At 40.1% G+C, this 6,007-nt stretch overlaps 1 long non-coding RNA gene across 1 annotated transcript; it reads left to right on the top strand.

The window, feature by feature from the left end:
* The first annotated feature begins 2,275 nt into the window (after positions 1 to 2,275).
* Positions 2,276 to 4,498, top strand: LOC134474116 (uncharacterized). Its single transcript, XR_010044734.1, has 3 exons — positions 2,276 to 2,607; positions 3,203 to 3,310; positions 4,090 to 4,498. It is a non-coding gene; the product is annotated as an uncharacterized LOC134474116 (long non-coding RNA).
* Positions 4,499 to 6,007: the final 1,509 nt, after the last annotated feature.

Below are 6,007 nucleotides of genomic sequence, written 5' to 3' on the forward strand. Positions count from 1 at the left end.
CTTGATTGCTGAGAAGAAGAAACTGGACAATATAAAAGATGGCCTGAGTGCATCACAAGAAACAGCAAATATCCACCTTTTGCAGTCTAAAAACCACAAGAGTAAAAGACTTTGCTCTGAGGAGAAAGCTGCAGAGCACCATGTTCCAAAAGGCAGCAGCCACACTATGTTCCAGAATGGTGGCAGTAGCCTGACCAGATTCTAAAATGGAGGTGGCCACACCAGGTTCCAGAATGACAGCAGCATAGAGAATTTGTTCCTCAGAATCAGGTTCAGAGTGCTCACAATCCAGGCACTTGACTCCTATAGCCAAGAGAGAAGAAAGCTTGATTACTGTTCTACCTGGCAGTAGACCTTGGTGTCATTCATGTGATGCTGGTTTAGGAACAAGCACAATGCAAGAGTTCAGAGGTTCAAAAGGTTTTTACCCAGATTTTAGTGCATGTCAGAGAAGGCAATACATGAAGCTGTGAGTGTGGAATAAGAAGTGCAGCGGAGACCCCAGAAGTTTGGAGAATCCAGGACATTGATTATCTGAAGAAACTTGCAAGGAGGGAGCAAAGCCTGCCCAAGGAAGAAACTGTGGGGGCTACAGCCACCAGAAGTGTCCTGGGAGCTGAGCCATGCAAATGTTTTGGAGCTCACATCTTGCCACTGATTGCTTTGGATGTTCCACTTGGAACTATAGTTCTTATTGCTTGCTCTGATAAATTTTGTACTTGCTTTTGTCCCATTTTTTAAAATTCCCATTTGTATCTTTTGAAATGGTAATGTTTATCTTGTGCCATTGAATGCTGGAAGCATTTGACTTTCTTTTCATTCATACAGGGGCTGGAAGCCAAGAGATTGCCTTACAGCTTGGAGGAGACTTGGGACTTGTACTTTTCAGCAGTACTGAAACAATTAGAATTTGGCAACTCTTAAGAGATGGACTAAATGCCTTCTGCATGAGTCTTCGGCTGAGGGGATCAGCAGTGGAATTCTATGATTTGTGTCTGTGTATCCCCCCAAACTCTTGTATAGCCGTGGAGCAGGGCTCTAGAATTTGTCATTGATTCATGGGATTATGAGTGTGAGGGCTACACCTTCCCTAGGGTGGGAAACCTGCATAAAATATGAGAGTCATCTCAGTACACTCCTTTCTCTTTGCTCCTGTTCCTTTTGCTGTCTTCTGCCACTAGGAACTGTTGCCCCTCTGCCATGTGCCACTCTGCGTTGGAGCTAACTGGTTATGAACTGAAACTTCCTCAAACTGTGAGCTGAATAAACTTTTCCTCTTTTAACTTTGGGCATGGGGTATTTGTCCCAGCAATGAGAGAAGAGTAACCAATACATCTCTTATCACGGGTACTCCATTGCTGAATTTCAGTGGTTTTTATTTGTTTTCCATGACATGGTACTCATAGATGATGTTATATGGTCAGATTTACACGTCACATTGGCATAGGATTTTTATGGGCACTCACATTATTTAATGAAGATATGCAAAATAAAATGCAAATTATGAGAATATACAGCATACATAATTTGTATAGCATTCTAAATAAGAACATTTGATGAGGAACTTGGTCATGCTTTTTTGAACCTAACACTTTTACACCAGAGATTAATGCTTGAAATGGCTACATGAAGTTGCCAATCAAAATTTTTAACATTATCTTCAAATACTTGAATGTAATTTAACAAGAAACTTTGCAAAAGTAGAGAATAAAAAATTATATCGTTTTAAAAAGTATTAAAATATAATTGAAATTGTGTTTGATAATCTCAACAGATCATTTTCTCTCATTAACAATTTAATGCTGAATTTTCTTGTATTCATGTAAGTTCTCATTTAAAGGAATTTTCTCATATCAACTATTTCAAAACAATACAAAGTTGTAATTTATAGATATACTGCTAAAGTTGGAACCCTGCAGAGAGCCACTAAATGTTAATATCAACTGTAGAAGGGTAGATGCTTCTTAATTATTTATTTAGGTTTTTTTGAGGCAATCTTGCTATGTAATTCAGGCTGGCCTTGAACTCATTGTGTAGCCTGGGGTGGTTACCCTATGAACCCAAAGCAATCCTTCTGCCTCAGCCTCCCAAATGCTGGAATTAAATGTATGCACCACCACACCCAGCTACACATATCTAATACATACAAAGACAAATGTTAAAGTCACCACTTGGAGATGTGCCTGCTACAGTCCCAGGATTACTCTTTCTTTTTTTTCTCTCTCTCTCTTGTCTTTTTGAGACAGGGTTTCACTATACAGTTCAAGCTGACCATGGGTTCACTTTGTAGCCCAGGCTGGTTTTGAACTTGCAATGATTCTCCTGCCTTAGCCTCCTAAGTGCTGGGATTACAAGAGTGTGCCACCATGCTTGGGTTCTTCCCTGTCTAGATCTTGGACACCATGCCATCATTTGGGGAGCACGAAGAACATGAACATTCTGAAATCTTCTCCAGATAAGTGCATCTCTATGGGTAGAACGTCTCCTTGACTACACTTACCATGTCATACAAGAGCTCTAGAAATTGTTGCCACAGACCACTCAGTGAGCAGCCCTGATAAAGCTACTTGTAGCAGGGGATGGACAACTGACCAAAGACTACAATTGGTATTATTGAGACTTGGGTGATCAATGTGTCACAGCACAGGGTGACTCACAACATGGCAGACTCTAGCAGTCTCTTGAGATGAATCTTCTTGTACTTGTGAAAAGCATCCTCGCTGATGTGACTGTGACTATTAATCATGGTATATCAACTTGACTAAGCTAAGAAACAGCAAGGGCCACTTGCTGTTTTATGAATTTCATTTTATGAATTTATGGAATTCATAAAAAAATTGTGGGCATCAGATATTTCCCAATGTGAAAAGCTAACACAAGAACATTACATGAATTATGTGAAGTCACAATGCCTCAGTCGTATTTTATTTGTAAAAGAAATATACAATGTGCCATTTCTAATTTATAGGATATTTAAATTTCAGATGACAACCACAATGAAAATTATAACCTTTACAAAAAGGTGGGACATGGTGGGACATGCCTATAATCCCAGCACTGGAGATGTTGAGGCGAAAGGATCACTGTAATTTCTGGGCCATCTGAATTACACAGTGACAGCCTGTCTCAAACAAGCAAATAAGCAAATAGGAGAAATTCTAACATAACATATGTGACCAGTGCCTGTGTTACTTCCCTTCAGCTCACCTTTGATTGAAGTTGCAGCTGTAGGTATGGTGACATGTGAGCTAAGTCTTAGGAGCAGCCAGCAACCTTGGTAGGAAGATTCTGCTGAATCATCATCTTCCAGGTGAGTATAGATTAGAATGTGAACATGAACTTCCCCAGAGACAGCCCTCATTCTGTGCAGGGAGCAAAGTGTGAGAATCTGCAGCCTTTGTAGTTTCAAAAGGACGATGTGGGGAGGTGTTCTCCATACTTTTCCAATGTCATGGCTGATACAGCCTCCACTACTGTGGCGGTGACTTAGATCTTGACTATGTTGCCCCATTTTCTTTTCTTTCTATCTGTTCTTCTCTCTTTCTCCATACTCAATCTCTCCTGTTTCCCAGGACAATTCTCAAACCCTGCACCTGAGACCTGATTCCTGGCTCTGATTTCAGAAGAATCTACACACACACACACACACACACACACACACACACACACACAAACACACACACACACACAAAACCCACCAACCTAATATTCAAATTTTGTTTGTGTAAATGAGAATTTTGTCTACTAAGTGCATTGGTTTTAGGAGTCTGTCAAAATAAGATTTATATATTGAATTATATTCATGTCTTACAAATCAAGCATGCAAGTTATCTGGATGGATTACACTAATGCTGGCATCCCACCGGGGCTCTGATGACAGTCTCAAATCTTGTGTGATGCCTCATTAACAATGCAGCATCCCACAACATGGAACTGACAGCATTCCTAAAAATAGTGTGTAAATTGACTGTTTGCCATTTTAAATCTATTTACTAAGAGAAGACATTGGATTCTCCAACAGAAAGTATTCCAAATGGTAAAGCATAATCCCAGTGCAAAGAATTGTCCACTTGTATGCGTCTTTTCCAGGCAAGAGGTGAAACAATGAAAGACTGGACTTCAGAAGCTTTGCTTTGAAGATGGCTGTGCCTGAATGCACAGCAAGACCAAGAGGGACAGAGAGAAAGCCAGTGTCAGAAGACAAGTAAATGATTCTCATAACCAGAAGCTACAGATGGGAAATATACCTAGAAACAATTGTATGTTGTCAGGTAAAGATTCCCTCCAAATTTATTTCCAGACAGAGCCTTAGACTATGACCTTCTCTGTAAAAAGGACTTTTGCCTATGTAATTCCTGAAATTAATAGGAGACCATACAAGTTTAGGGTGGGCTCTAAACCAACCAACAGAGACAGATGCACGAGAGAGAAAGAGGGACTATGTGATAAGGGCAGGGGTCAGAGAGACAGCTACAGACCAGAGATCACTGAGGACTGTCAGGAGCCCTGAGAGGAAGGATTCACTCCCAGGTCCTTCAGAGGCTACAAGGCTCAGCCAACATCAGGAACTCAGTTTACTAGCCTCCTGACCTGCAAGTGAATAAATAAATTTCTATTGTTTTAAGGTACTTGGTAATGTAATAACTCATGAAATCTGGGATATTTTCAAATATAATGCCTCCCAGTTCCCCATTTCTGTAATTACAACCTCTCTCTCTGTCTCTCTGTCTCTCTGTCTCTCTGTCTCTCTGTCTCTCTGTCTCTGTCTCTCTCTCTCTCTCTCTCTCTCTTTCCTTTCAATGTTTGATGCTGGAGCTACTAGACACCCAACAAAAAATAAATTAATACAAAAATCTTAATCCAAATTCACAATTTATATGAAAGAGAACTCAGAGTAGATCAAAGATTTATAGATTTAAATATAAAATGTAAAGCAACACAACTTTCAGGGAGAGCTGAAATATAGGAAGGAAATTTCTCATTTCTTTGCAATGCGAAAGTCTCTGTGAAATAACTCTTCTAAGCAAATAGAAACGCCTCAGCCACCCTCTTCACTCCTTATACACTTACACAGTTTCCCTAAGCTTTCTCGACTGAGTCTGATGGACAACTTGCTCCCACTTCGTCTTGGAACATTTCAGCTCTAAAATTTCATTTCCTGAGCACATATGGTACATTGTTAACTCCTTTTTGGAGTCATGTGTACTCTGTCACAACAGTGTGGTTTCTACCCTCTACTCAGTTTTGCTGTTGTAATGAACCAAGAAGGAGCCGTAGTGATAGGGAAAGAATCAGCATGGCTGGGTTTTCATAAAACTTTATCTGCAAAAACAAGCCGGGAGCCGTATTTGAACTGAGATTCATAGTTTGCCTACTTCTGCTGTCCTTCAAGAGCTGGATGCTACCTGACACCTCAAGTCCTGCTGCCCCTTGGATGAGATGCCCCGTCTCAGTGATGCTGAATGTCTTATGCTTTTCACACTCTTATTCCTGTGCTTCTATATAGGCTATGCCTTTTGCTTATATTCCTCTTTTAATTTCTTTTTACTCTACTGTCAGGTTAGCAAACTTCTGTAGACAGCAGAGCATTCTGTATGAACCACTAGGATGTTTGTACACAAGGATATCGTCCTTATCCATGAGTTAGCCTATAATCAACTATAACTGTGATCACCAATTACAGAGATTACAGATCAGAGTCCCTCAAAGAATACAGTTGGTCACTGAATACTTGTAGCCAATACTCTTTCTGCCATGCCATTTTAAGTTGCACTAATCAGACCCTGGCATAGTGCCTCTTTCCCTTTACATATTTTTTTGGCCAAAGTAAAAGCTTAATGCCCACAGCAGGACTTAGAGTGGGCATAAACATGCTCCTCTCCTTTACTCTGGTTTATTGCCTTATCCTCACTTCTGTTTTCTATAGATATGATGTTTTGCTTGCAGTTTATAATTTTTTGGTGGGTATTTCTTAATTGCTACCTCAAATCTTTGCATGAAAATGCAG

Source organism: Cavia porcellus, unplaced genomic scaffold (genome assembly GCF_034190915.1).
Source record: "Cavia porcellus strain 051 isolate PalLab524CR breed Dunkin Hartley unplaced genomic scaffold, mCavPor4.1 scaffold_30, whole genome shotgun sequence".
NCBI lineage: Eukaryota > Metazoa > Chordata > Mammalia > Rodentia > Caviidae > Cavia > Cavia porcellus.